Source organism: Hippopotamus amphibius, chromosome 2 (assembly GCF_030028045.1).
Source record: "Hippopotamus amphibius kiboko isolate mHipAmp2 chromosome 2, mHipAmp2.hap2, whole genome shotgun sequence".
Taxonomy (NCBI): Eukaryota; Metazoa; Chordata; class Mammalia; order Artiodactyla; family Hippopotamidae; genus Hippopotamus; species Hippopotamus amphibius.
Window position 1 is genome coordinate 206,609,773 of NC_080187.1, and position 12,406 is coordinate 206,622,178.

Sequence of the window (12,406 nt, forward strand, 5' to 3'; positions counted from 1 at the left end):
ACGGGTTCCATCCCTGGTCAGGGAACTAAGATCCCATATGCTGCAGGGTGCAACCAAAAACTTAAAAAAAAAAAAAAAAAAAAAAAGTAAAACAATAGTTTTTAGTATATTTACAGATATGTTCAATCATCACTGCTTTAAATTTAAAAACACTTTCATCACATCAAAAAGAAACCCTTTATGCTACCATATGACCCAGCAATCCAACTGCTGGGCATATACTCAGAGAACACCATAATTCAAAAAGACACATGCACTCCAATGTTCACTGCAGCACTATTTACAATAGCCAGGTCATGGAAGCAACCTAAATGTCCATCAACAGATGAATGGATGAAAAAGATGTGGTACATACACACAATGGAATATTACTCAGCTGTAAATAGGAATGAAACTGGGACATTTGTAGAGACATGGATGGACCTAGAGACTGTCATACAGAGTGGAGTCAGTCAGAAAGAGAAAAACAAATATTGTGTATTAACACATATGCAGAATATAGAAAAATGGTACAAATCAACCGGTTTGCAAGGCAGAAATAGAGACACAGATGTAGAGAACAAACATATGGACACCAAGTGGGGAAAGTGGGAAGGGTTGGGGGGGAATGAATTGGGAGATTGGGATTGCCATATACACATTACTAATAAGAAAAAAAATACCAAATTGTACACTCTAAATATATGCATTTTATTGTACTTTAACTGTATCTCAATAAAAGTTCTTAAAAAGAAACAAGGCACATGCACCCCAATATTCATTGCAGCACCATTTACAATAGCTAGGTCATGGAAGCAACTTAAATGTCCAACAACATATGAAAGGATAAAGAAGATGTGTACATATATACAATGGAATATCATTCAACCATAAAAAGGAACGAAATTGGGTCATTTGTAGAGCAAATGATGGACCTAGAGACTGTGAAGTAAGTCAGAAGGAGAAAAACAAATATCGTATATTAACACATGTATGTGGAATCTAGAAAAACGGTACAGATGAACCATTTTGCAAGGCAGAAATAGAGACAGATGTAGAGAACAAACGTATGGACACCAAGGGGGGAAAGTGGGGGTGGGGGGATGGGGGGGATGAATTGGGAGATTGGGGTTGATATACTCTAATATGTATAAAATAGATAACTTAATAAAAAATTTATTTTCAAAAAATGAAAAATAAACCCATCACAAATGTCAAAAAAAAATTAAAACAATAAAAATAAATAAAAAGTCTATACTAGCCCCCAAAACTATAAGGTATTAAGAGTAAAGCAAATCTAACCAAAAAAATCTTTATGGTAAAATTATAAAACTATATGAGGGGACTTCCTAGGTGGCGCAGTGGGTAAGAATCCACCTGCCAATGCAGGGGGCCAGTGTTCCATCCCTGGTCAGGGAACTAGATCCCACATGCATGCTGCAACTAAGACTTTGCATACCACAACTGAGGAGCCCGCCTGCTGCAACTAAGACCCAGCACAACCAAATGAATAAATTTAAAACAAACAAAAAAACTATATGAAAAGACATAAAAGTAGACCTCAATGATGGGAAAGATTCACAATGTTCCTAAATGTGATATACAGTGTTATATGATATATAAATAAAATTTTTAAAGTAATAAAATGAATACTTGATGCCTCTCTCCCAGTTTAAGAAAAAAAGATACTGCCAACACCTTTGAAACCCTCTGTGGTCCTTTCCCCAATCTTACCCCTCACTCCCCACTGCAGGTAACCACTATCCTGGATTTCATACTAACCATTGCTTTGCTATCCTCATGGCCCAACCCTGCCCCAACTATCAGAAAATTATTTTATTTAAAAGATATCATAGTCAAAGTCCCAGCGTACAAATAGATAAAATCAGAATGTCTCTAGTAGACCAGGACGGAGCCAGCCAAGCCACCACTTCGCCCCTGAAACAGTACTAAAATATTTCCGGTGTGTAAAAGCTGATTATTCAGGGTAATTTGCATACCCATAATACACTGCAAATAGTTTAATTGTTTCCAAGTTAATAAAAATTTGTTTCTTACTCGACTTTTCTAAGTATGCAAATATTATTTTCAGAATTTCTTGAAAAAATTTCTTCAGGAGTAACTTTGGGGATAAATAACCACCATCAGTGCACTAGGATTTTTAGCTACTGGAAAAATGAGTTGTAGAGAGTACTCAGCATACTCTGGTTTCTCTTCAGATCGAATAAATCTTTCGCCTTTTACTAAAGATTTCCGTGGAGAGAAACAATTCCGAGTTGAAAACCAATTTTTTGAGGTCTTGTTTTTACAAGACTGTTTTTTCCAGTCCAAATGTAAGAAATAGTATGACGTTCAAGTTGTCTGCACTACACTTTTTATAAGCGGGTTTAAACAAGGGTCTTTTAATGTATGTCTGTGTTTGAAAAAGATCTTTTTGGGGGGTTTGCATAAGAACTGTAAGTGTAACAACAAGTGGTTCAGGTTTGTGAAAAATTTGAGTTAGTGTATTTCACGCACGTTATGCAAGGCAGTTCAGGGTTTCCGTGGTGGTCCGCTGGGTAAGATTCTCTGCTGCCAATGTGGGCAACTAGATACTGCATCTAAGAAGCCTGAGTGTCATGGTGAAGATCCCACTTGCTGCAAGGAAAATCCGGCTCAGCCTAAATAAATTTGATAAGTAATTATTGAGATGTTTTACATTGTTTTTCCCGTGCTTTACTAAAAATAGTTTTATTTTTTTTGCCCATGCTTTAGTGCTTGTGGGATCTTAGTTTGCTGACCTAAGATCCCAAAAGGATTGAATGCACCCTCAGCAATGAAAGTGCAGAGTCCAAACCACTGGGATGCCAACGAATTCCCAAAGCTAATCTTATTTAAATAAAAGACAATGTATTTTCTTATCAGCTCTTTTCTATGAACCACTATTTTGGAGTCACAGCCCTGCTCTCCTTTATATTCTTTGCTTAATGTGATTCCTTAGCATTTGATGCTATTTACTTTGGGAAAAGTTTGTAAATTTTCTGCACCTAAAGGGTTCTGAATAGGCAGCGTACTTATGCTCTCTTGCTTTGCTTTTTTTTTTTTTTTTTTTTTCCTTCTTTTCTTAGAGAATTTAATGGAGAGGGCCACTGTGTTAGGGCTCTTCAGAGAAACAGAACCAATGGGCTATGTAGAAAGAGATCTAGTATATATGAGATTGGTTCCTACAATTATGGAAGCCCCAGGAAAGCCTGTGGTATAGGTCCAGTCCAAACCTGAGAGCCAGGGGAGCCAGTAGTTTTAAGTCCCGAAGGCTCAAGAACGAAGAGTCCAGTCCAGGGACAGGAGATGAATGTCCCAGCTCAAGCAGAGAGAGTACATTTGCCCTTCTTGACCATTTTGTTCTATTTGGGCCCTCCAGGGACTGGATGATGCCCACTGCATTGGTGAGGGTGATCTTTACTCGCTCAACGGATTCAAATGCTAATCTCTTCCAGAAACACCCTCACAGACATACCCAGAAATAATATTTTGCCAGCTATCTGGGCACCTCAGCCCACCAAGTTGACACATCAAATTAACCATCACAGTCACCTTCACCTCTGAGTTTCATCCTTATAACCACCTGATGCGGGAAGCCACACTGTGTGCTCTCCTGACAATTCACAGACCCAGAGTACCCTGGACTGCTTTTGTCCTGACCTGCAAGCTCAGGTTGCTTGTCTCTCCTCGGACAATAACTCCTGCCCACTGTCTCCTCCTTGGGTTGTTTCCCTCCAAGGCTGACAGCCAGGACAAAAGGATGCAGAGGAAGTTCAGAGGAAATGGATGCTCAGACTGCTGCAGGTCACAAGGTCAGAGGGGTGGATCTGGAATTACCATCCATGCTGCCTTTCAGCCCCAATAATTCTCCACATTGCTTTAAAATTTTGCCTTCAGATGTCTCAAGATTTGCCTTTGGGGTCCTCTGTAGTGGAGTATGGAGCAGGGGGAGGTCATAGGAGTGGGGGCTAGGAATTAGGGATGCCTTGAGCTAACTGCAGGAGAGAAGGGTCTAGATTCCTATCTCCTTTCCCTGTGAGAGTAGAACCCAACAGTCTATTTCCTTGGTCAAGTGAAAAACCAAGCCTAGGATGTTGCTCAATCCTTAGCTCTGCACTGTCCAATATGGTAGTCTCTAGCCATGTTAGCTATTTATAGTTAATTAAAATAAAACTAAATTAAAAATTCCATTCCTCAGAAGCACTAGTCACATTTCAAGTGCACAACAGTCACATGTGAGTAGTGGCTGCCATTTTGGACGGCACAGAACACAAACATTTCCATCATTGCTACCCTAGGCCAAGAAGTGCCCATCATCCACATGCCCAGGCAGGAATCACGGACCCACCTCACTTCCATGAGGAGGCTGCACTGGGCCCAGGCAGAAAGGAGCAGTGGTCAGGGTGAGTGTTTGACTTTGGGAGATTTATGGAGGACTCCTCTCCTGCCTCCCTTTTGCTGACTGCCCTTCTCCCGCTTCACAAAATAAAGCTTTTCCTGTCATCCACTCTAAAACTTACCCAGATCCAATGTTAGAGGATATAAAAACATTCAGGGCTCCCAACAAATGTAAATTTTAAATATTTGCTTTCTTTTTTGAGGAAGAGAATGAGCCTGGACAACAAATTCTTTTGCTAATTAGAAGAATTCCAAATCTTTTCTTTCAACAGAATTTAAGGAGGACTTCTGTTCAGTTGTCACCTGATAATTCATGGGGTCTTCCCAGGACAGAACCACCCAACCCAATCCCACCCCCACCATGTCCTCTGCCTACCTCCTGTTTGTAGAAAAACTTTAGCCTCCTAGGCCTTCCTCAAGTCCCAAAGAATAAACTTAAGCAGAGAAGTGAGAAAACACAGAAACAAAGGAAGACAGTCAAGCAAGACAAAATAATTGTTCAGCTATTAAACAAACTCAAGGACTTTTAGTTCCACCTCTATGTCTACAGATAATATTCTGAGCCATATTCTTGGAGCTGTTTTGCAGAGACTGAAACCCCCATCAGGAGAAAGAAGTTAACTGTATGCTGACCACAAACACGTAGACCCCAGATGGATTGGAACCTGAAGGTTGATGCTGTTGATTCCTTATTACTTCACCACCAACCAGTCAGAAGAATGTCCACAGCTTATTACACACACCACAACCCTCTCCCTCACCCTGTCTTTAGAAACCTTTCCCTGAAAACTATCAGGCCTTTAAAGCCTTAACTACCTGGACTCTTTGCTTGGCACCCTGCAATAAATGCTGCACTTTCCTTCACCACAACCCGGGGTCAGTGGAATGCCTTTACTGCAAGTGTAGGTGAGCAGACCCAAGTTTTGTTTGGTCACGGTGTGGGTGACACTGTTGAAACCCCTTCCATCTGATTTATGGGGAAAAGATTTCTCAGGTTACAACTATAAAAATGGGGGGAAAAAAGCAATGAAACTAAACCCTATCTTCTCTAGCAATAAGTAATATGCGTCTATCTAATTAAGAGCTGCTGTTCCAATAAAATGACACTTTAATGTTTAATAATTATCAAAAGTCGTAATATATTTATGTTGTATTGATCAGGCACGTACTAATAACTGTAATAAGTCAATCCGGAAGGAAAACATTAGTAATTAAAATTTTAATTTTAAGTTCAGGGGCTTCCCTGATGGTTCAGTGGGTAAGAATCCTTGCTCCCAATGCAGGGGGCCCTGGTTCCATCCCTGGTCGGGGAACAAAGAGTTTGCATGCCACAACTAAGAAGCCTGCACGCAGCAACTAAAGATCCCGCGTCCCACAACTAAACATGATGCAACGAAGATCCCGAGTGCCGTAACTAAGACCTGGTGCAGCCTCAATAAGTAATTTTTTTTTTAAGTTCAAAGGATGTGAAAAAAGTTTTAAAATTCAACTAATGTACTTATTTTGTCATAGAAGAATATGGTTGGGTGATCAATAAAATACTTTCAGATATAAACATGTATTTGTATTAAATTCTTGGGAAAATGGAAGTGGAAGAAAAGGTATGCCTTATGTTACATATTAGTATGAACTGTTGCCATAAATAGAAATGCCAGGCACACTACAAACAGTGAAACTGTACTGGCCCCTCAAACCTCATATTTACAATCAGAGGTGGGTCCATGCTCTGGATTCATAAGTCCTGGAAACTCCTTGAGTCTCTATGGCGCCTGGAACGTTAACCTTCCTTGTGGTTCTCTAGCCAGTGAAAGCTGCCCAGGATCTTTCGGAATGAAGGAGACCAAAGGTCCCCTACAATCTAGGAGTAGGGAAACACTCTTCAGAGCTTCTCCTTTCCTGTCCCCTCAGCGCCAAGCCCTGTGAGGTGCAGGAATCACCCTAGGGTGGGAACTGTGCCTCTCCATGGGTCTTTAACTCCCCGTTACACTGTGAAATATAGCAAGAAATGCAAAAGTGTATCAAAACAAATGTAGATGTGAATGAATCTGCTAAGGGAAAGAAGCCAGTCACAAAAAGCCACATGTTGTGTGCTTCCATTTACATGAAATGAGTAGGTGCTTTATAGACGGAAAGTAGATTAATGTTTGGCAGAGGCTGGGCATGGGGGAGATGGGGAATAACTGCTAATGCATACAGGGTTTTTTTTAGGAACTTTTATTGGGATATAATTGATGTAAAACAAATTGCATATATTTAAAGTGTACAATTTGGTTTTTTTCCTGTTAGGAATGTACATATGGCAATCCCAATCTCCCAATTCATCCCACCCCAACTCCCCCACCGTCTGCTTTCCCCCCCTTGGTGTCCATGTGTTTGTTTTCCATATCTGTGTCTCTATTTCTGCCTTGCAAACCGGTTGATCTCTACCATGTTTCTGTATTCCGCATATATGTGTTAATAGACGATATTTGTTTTTCTCTTGCTCACTTACTTCACAGAGTTTCTTTTTGGGTTGATGAATATGTTCTAAAACTGCTTTGTGGGGACTTCCCTGGTGGTCCAGTGGTTAAGACTCTGGGTTTCCACTGCAGAAGGCGCAGCTTCCACCCCTGGTGAGGGAACTAAGGTCCCACATGCCACGCGATGTGGCCAAAAACAAAAACCCCAAACAACAACAAACAAGAACAATCCCTAGATTGTGGTGATGATTGCTCAATCCTGTGAATATACTAAAAAAAAACCCCATAGAATTGTACATTTTAAATGGGTGAACCGTATGGTAAGTGGATTATATCCCCCCAAAGCTTTTTTTTAATGTATTGGGTACATTTAAATAAAATACATGTCAATTGCGATCGACTTGTTAGCAAATGAACCAGCAAAATGAAATGCGAACAAACATGATAGCTCAGAGAAGGTGTCAAAGTTGAGAATTAGAATATTGACACAAGCCGCCAGGAAAAAACAAAAAGTGTTGCATTTTCCTTTCCCAAGATGGTTCAGTTAGTACAATCGTTAAGTAGTCTATGCACGCCGGTGGACCCAGCATCTGAGCGCCGCAGAGGAGAGTACAGCTCATTTTAAAAATAGAGGATGAGACTCGAGGTTTGAAACTGAAATACAAGATTTCATCGCTACAAGTAGCAACAGGTGAGCAGGCAGGAAACCTGAAACTGAGCACGCCTTTTTTTTTTTTTAAACCGCTCAGCTTAAGGGATCTTGGTTCCCGCATCAGTGATGGAACCCCGGCCCAGGCAGTAAAAGCGCCAAGTCCTAACCACTGGACCGCCAGCGAATTCCGCAAGCTCCAATTTTAAAGAGGACACTGCTATGAATTTTTCTCAAACGGCGTAATATTCTAGAGTGTACATCCCGGAGTGCACGGTGCAAAACAGACAAAACACGTGTGCGCCCACCACGCAGTTTAAGAAAAAGGAAATCGTCAAACTTTTAAAACCCCCCAGTGCCCTCACTCCACCAAAGAGAGGAACCACCGTCCTAAATTTTGTGCCAATTACTGTTTTTTTCTTTTTCAATTTGACAGCAAAGTCTTTAACAGAAATCAAACTCAGATGTACAAATATACAAAATATATACAACCTGGGTCTGAGTAGTCCGGCGTGTGGGTGTCAGCCAGCCAATCCTCCGCTTCGCCCCCTAGTGGTGATGCAGGGGCACTGTGTGAATACTAAGATCTTTCCCTAATCGAAAAGGCGCGGGCTTGACTTATTTGCATACCCACAGTGCACCGCACACAGTACAAGTTTAAAATGGCAAATTTTAACATTTTATTCTGCTTATATTTTCTGAAATTTGACCCTTTACTTACAGAGTGATGTAGAAATTTTTGTTCAGACACTGACTCTTGGTGCTAGCCAGCCACTATCAGTGTTGTAGGAGTTCTTGTTACTCCAGGTTTGAGTTACAAAAAAACCCAGTCATACTCTGGTTTCTCTTCAGATCGTATAAATCTTTCGCCTTTTACTAAAGATTTCCGTGGAGAGGAACAATTCTGAGTCTTAAACCAATTTTTTGAGGCCTTGTTTCGACAAGGCTATTTTTTGTTGTCTAAAAGTAGTTTCACAATGAAGTTAGTTGTGTCTGTATTGCACGTTTTCAATGTCCGCGCGGATATACGGAGGTTTATATTTTTATCATTTTTAAGGGGATTATGTAGTTGTGTTTTGTTTTAAATGAGGTTCGTGTGTTTTTGGTGGTTGGTTGAATATTTTCTATTCTCATGGTTATGTGGGGATTTTCAATATTTTTAGATATCGGTTAAATAAAGTATGTGAAGGTGTGATAATGTACTGTATTTAACCCAGTAGGTAAAGAAAGTTATCCTTTAGACATGTAATCAAAACGAGTTGTCTTTTTTTGTCTTCTTTACGAAATCCGTAGTCTATTACAGTCGGTACCTCTCAATTGGGGCTGGACCGCTTTCCAAGCTCTCTGCAGGCACTTGTGGCTAATGGCAGTGTTGGACAACCCAGCTCTGTAGAATCACAATGTATGAACAGGCTGCCGCTGACGGATCTTGTTCTTCCTTCATGGATCTAGGGTTGGTTGGTTTGTCTGGTTTTTTTCTTCCAGGTTTTGATCTCTAGAATAATGTTACTGCTGGTGAACGTGTGTAAGACTTTACCTAAAGTGTGGAATGGGATCTCAGGCTCTTAGGGCAGGCAGGTACAATAATTTTTCCCCATAGTGAGTGTACACATTTACACTTCCACCGATGGCCTATGCATATTCTCACTGCTTCTCAGCCTTACTGGCCCTTGCTATGCTCACACTTTAATTTTTGCCCATCCGATCGTCATAAAGTTATATTTTACAATAGTTTTAATGTACATTTCTCTAACCTCTAATGAGGTTGAACATCTTTTCAAAGATTTTTTTTGGCCATACATGGTTTCTCGTCTATGAAATGCCTGTACTTGTCTTTTGCCCCATTGTCATTCTCTAAGTGGTTACAGTTTTTTTTTTTACACAGACTCCAAACTCTAGAGACTTTAAATAGTACTTCGTTGTTGATTATATGGTGCAATTACCTTCTCCCAGATTATGGCTTCCCTATCCATTTTTCTTATAGTGTCTCCTGGTGAACCGGTCTCAATTTTAAAGTTGTTAGATTGATCTTTAAAAAAAATTTATTCTGATTTGTGCTTTTTTTTTTTTTGGTGTTTTATTCAATAAGTAATTCATTACCTCAAGTTATTAAAGAAATTCTGTATCTTTTAAAGTTACATTTTCATGTTTAAGTCCTTGATTCATCTGGAACTGAATTTGCATATATAGTGTAAAGCATGGATCATTTTTATTTTCCTCCCCAAATGATTGACAATCATCCAAGACTATTTATTGATTGATGTCTTTTTCCCCACTGATCTGCACTGACAGCTGACATACATCACCTTTCCTTACATGCATAGGAATGTTTCTGCACTCACTTTTTTTGTGTGTTCAAACCACTCTATTGAGGTATGATTGACATACAAAAAGCTGCATATATTTAATGTGTACAACTTGATGAGTTTGGAGTTAAGTACAGATCCATGAAACTTACCACAATCAATGCCATAATCATTGTGGGCTCTCTGTTCTATTCCATGGGTCTGACTTATGTATCCCTGAGTAATATACATCCTAATTCCTGTGGGTTTATAGACTTGAAACAGGTAGGCTTAATCCTTCTCTTTGGTTTTTTTTTTTTTTTTCTTCTGGGAGTAACTTGGCTATCCTTTGTTCTTCCGAATATGTTTAGAATTGTCTTGTTGATTTACATGAAAATCCCTATTGGATCTGATTTAAATCTGTAAATTAATTAGGGGGAATTGAATTTTCATCTTACTCATGGACATGATTAGTCTCTCTTCTTTTTCATTTGTTTCTATCATTTTTCAATGAACTGTTAAATTTTTCTACTGAAGATGTTGTATCTTTGTGTTAACTTTTAAAATTGCATTTCCTAACTGTGCTTTCCTGTTGTATAGAAATGCAATTGACTCTTGTATAGGATGTTATATCTGACAACCTTACTTGACTCTCTCATTAACTCTAATAATTTGTGTGTAATTATTTTGAATTTTCTATCTACACATTTTTATTTAGTTATTTATTTATTTATTTTTTTGGCCACACCATGCTGCATGCAAGATCTTAGTTCCCTGACTGGAATCAAACCCAGGCCCTTGGCAGTGAGAGGTCAGAGTCCTGATTCACTGGAATTCACTGGACTGTCAGGGAATTCCCTCTACACATTTTTTTTTTACAACTTCTTTTCTGATATTTTTTCTTACATTGTTAAGCAGTTAGCATACACAATGTTGATTGTATATAATGTAAAGTAGAAATCATAGTGGACCTCTTTTTCTTATACTTGATTTTAAAAGAGATACTTTTAAATGCTCTCCATTGAGTATGATGTTTCTCATCAATATTAGATAACTTTTGTCAGATGTTTGCTTATACTCTCTGTTTAAAGTTTTTGCTGCATCTATTAGGATGATCATATGCTTTTTCTCTTTTAATTTGTTAACGTGGTGAGTGGCATTGATTGATTTTCAAATGTTGAGCCAATCCTGCATTTCTAGGATAAACTTGTCTTAGCTCAGGCTGCTATGACAAAATATTTTAAACTGGGCAACAAACAATGGAAATTTATTTCTCACAGTTCTGGAGGCTGTAAGTCTGAGATCAGGGTGCCAGCTTGGTTCCGGTTCTGGTAAGGGCCCGCTTCCAGGTTGCAGACAGCTGACTTCATGTATCCTCACAGGGCAGAAGAGAGAGCTAGCTAGCACAGTGGTCTCCTCTTATAAGGGCATTAATTCCATCCATGAGTGCTCCACCTTCATGGCCTAATTACTCCCAAAGGTCCCATCTCCTAAATCATCAAACTGGGATTAGTGTTTCAACATATGAATTTGGGGACTTCCCTGTGGCACAGTGGATAAGACTCCATGCTCCCAATGCAGGGGACTGGGGTTCGATCCCTGGTCAGGGAACTAGATCCTACATGCAGGCTGCAGCTGAGGAGCCCATGTGCTGCAACTAAGACCTGGTGCAACCAAAAAAAAAATAAATAAATAAATACTAAAACAAAACAAAACATGAATTTGGGGGGAGGGGACACAAACATTCAGCCCAACTTGGTTATATTGTTGCTTTATTTTTTTTAAATTAAGATGTAGTTGATTGGGACTTCCCTGGTGGCACAGTGTTTAGGAATTCGCCTGCCAATGCAGGGGACACAGGTTCAAACCCTGGTCTAGGAAGATCCCACGTGCTGCAGAGCAACTAAGCACCACACCTACTGAGCCTGTGCTCTAGAGCCCAAGAGCCACAACTACTGAGCCACAAATACTGCAACTACTGAAGCCTGTGCGCCTAGAGCTCGTGCTCTGCAACGAAGAGTAGCCACCACTCGCCACAACTAGAGAAAGCCTGTGCGCAGCAACGAAGACCCAACGCAGCCAAAAATATAAATAAATAATTTTTTAAAAGATGTAGGTCAACTGATTTACAATACTATATTAGTTTCAGGTGTACATAGTGATTAAACATTTTTGTAGATTATACTCTAAAGTTATTATAAAATATTGGCTGTATCCCCATGCTGTACAATATATCCTTGTTGCTTATTTACTTTTTTATTTTTTATTTTTATTTTTTTTGCTTATTTATTTTATACATGGTAGTGTGTACCTCTTAATCCTCTACCCCTATCTTGCCCCAGCCTCATCCCTCTCCCTGCTGGTTACCACTGGTTTGTTCTCTATGACTGTGGGTCTGTTTCTGTTTTGTTATATTCATTTGTTTATTTTTTTAGATTCCACATATAAGTGATAACATACAGTATTTGTCTCTCTCTGTATGACTCATTTCACTTAGCATAATACCCTCCAGGTCCATCCATGTTGTTGCAAATGGTAAAACTTCATTCTAGGCCTGACACTTTGCTAGTGATTCCTGTCTTTATTAGTTACAGACATTCAACTTTTCTACTTCT

At 39.5% G+C, this 12,406-nt stretch overlaps 2 non-coding genes across 2 annotated transcripts; both read left to right on the plus strand.

Moving 5' to 3' along the window:
• Window positions 1-2,178: 2,178 nt before the first annotated feature.
• Window positions 2,179-2,294, plus strand: LOC130847618 (U5 spliceosomal RNA). Its single transcript, XR_009052366.1, has one exon. It is a non-coding gene; the product is annotated as a U5 spliceosomal RNA (small nuclear RNA).
• A 6,044-nt stretch (window positions 2,295-8,338) lies between these two features.
• LOC130847607 (U5 spliceosomal RNA) lies at window positions 8,339-8,454 on the plus strand. Its single transcript, XR_009052355.1, has one exon. It is a non-coding gene; the product is annotated as a U5 spliceosomal RNA (small nuclear RNA).
• Window positions 8,455-12,406: the final 3,952 nt, after the last annotated feature.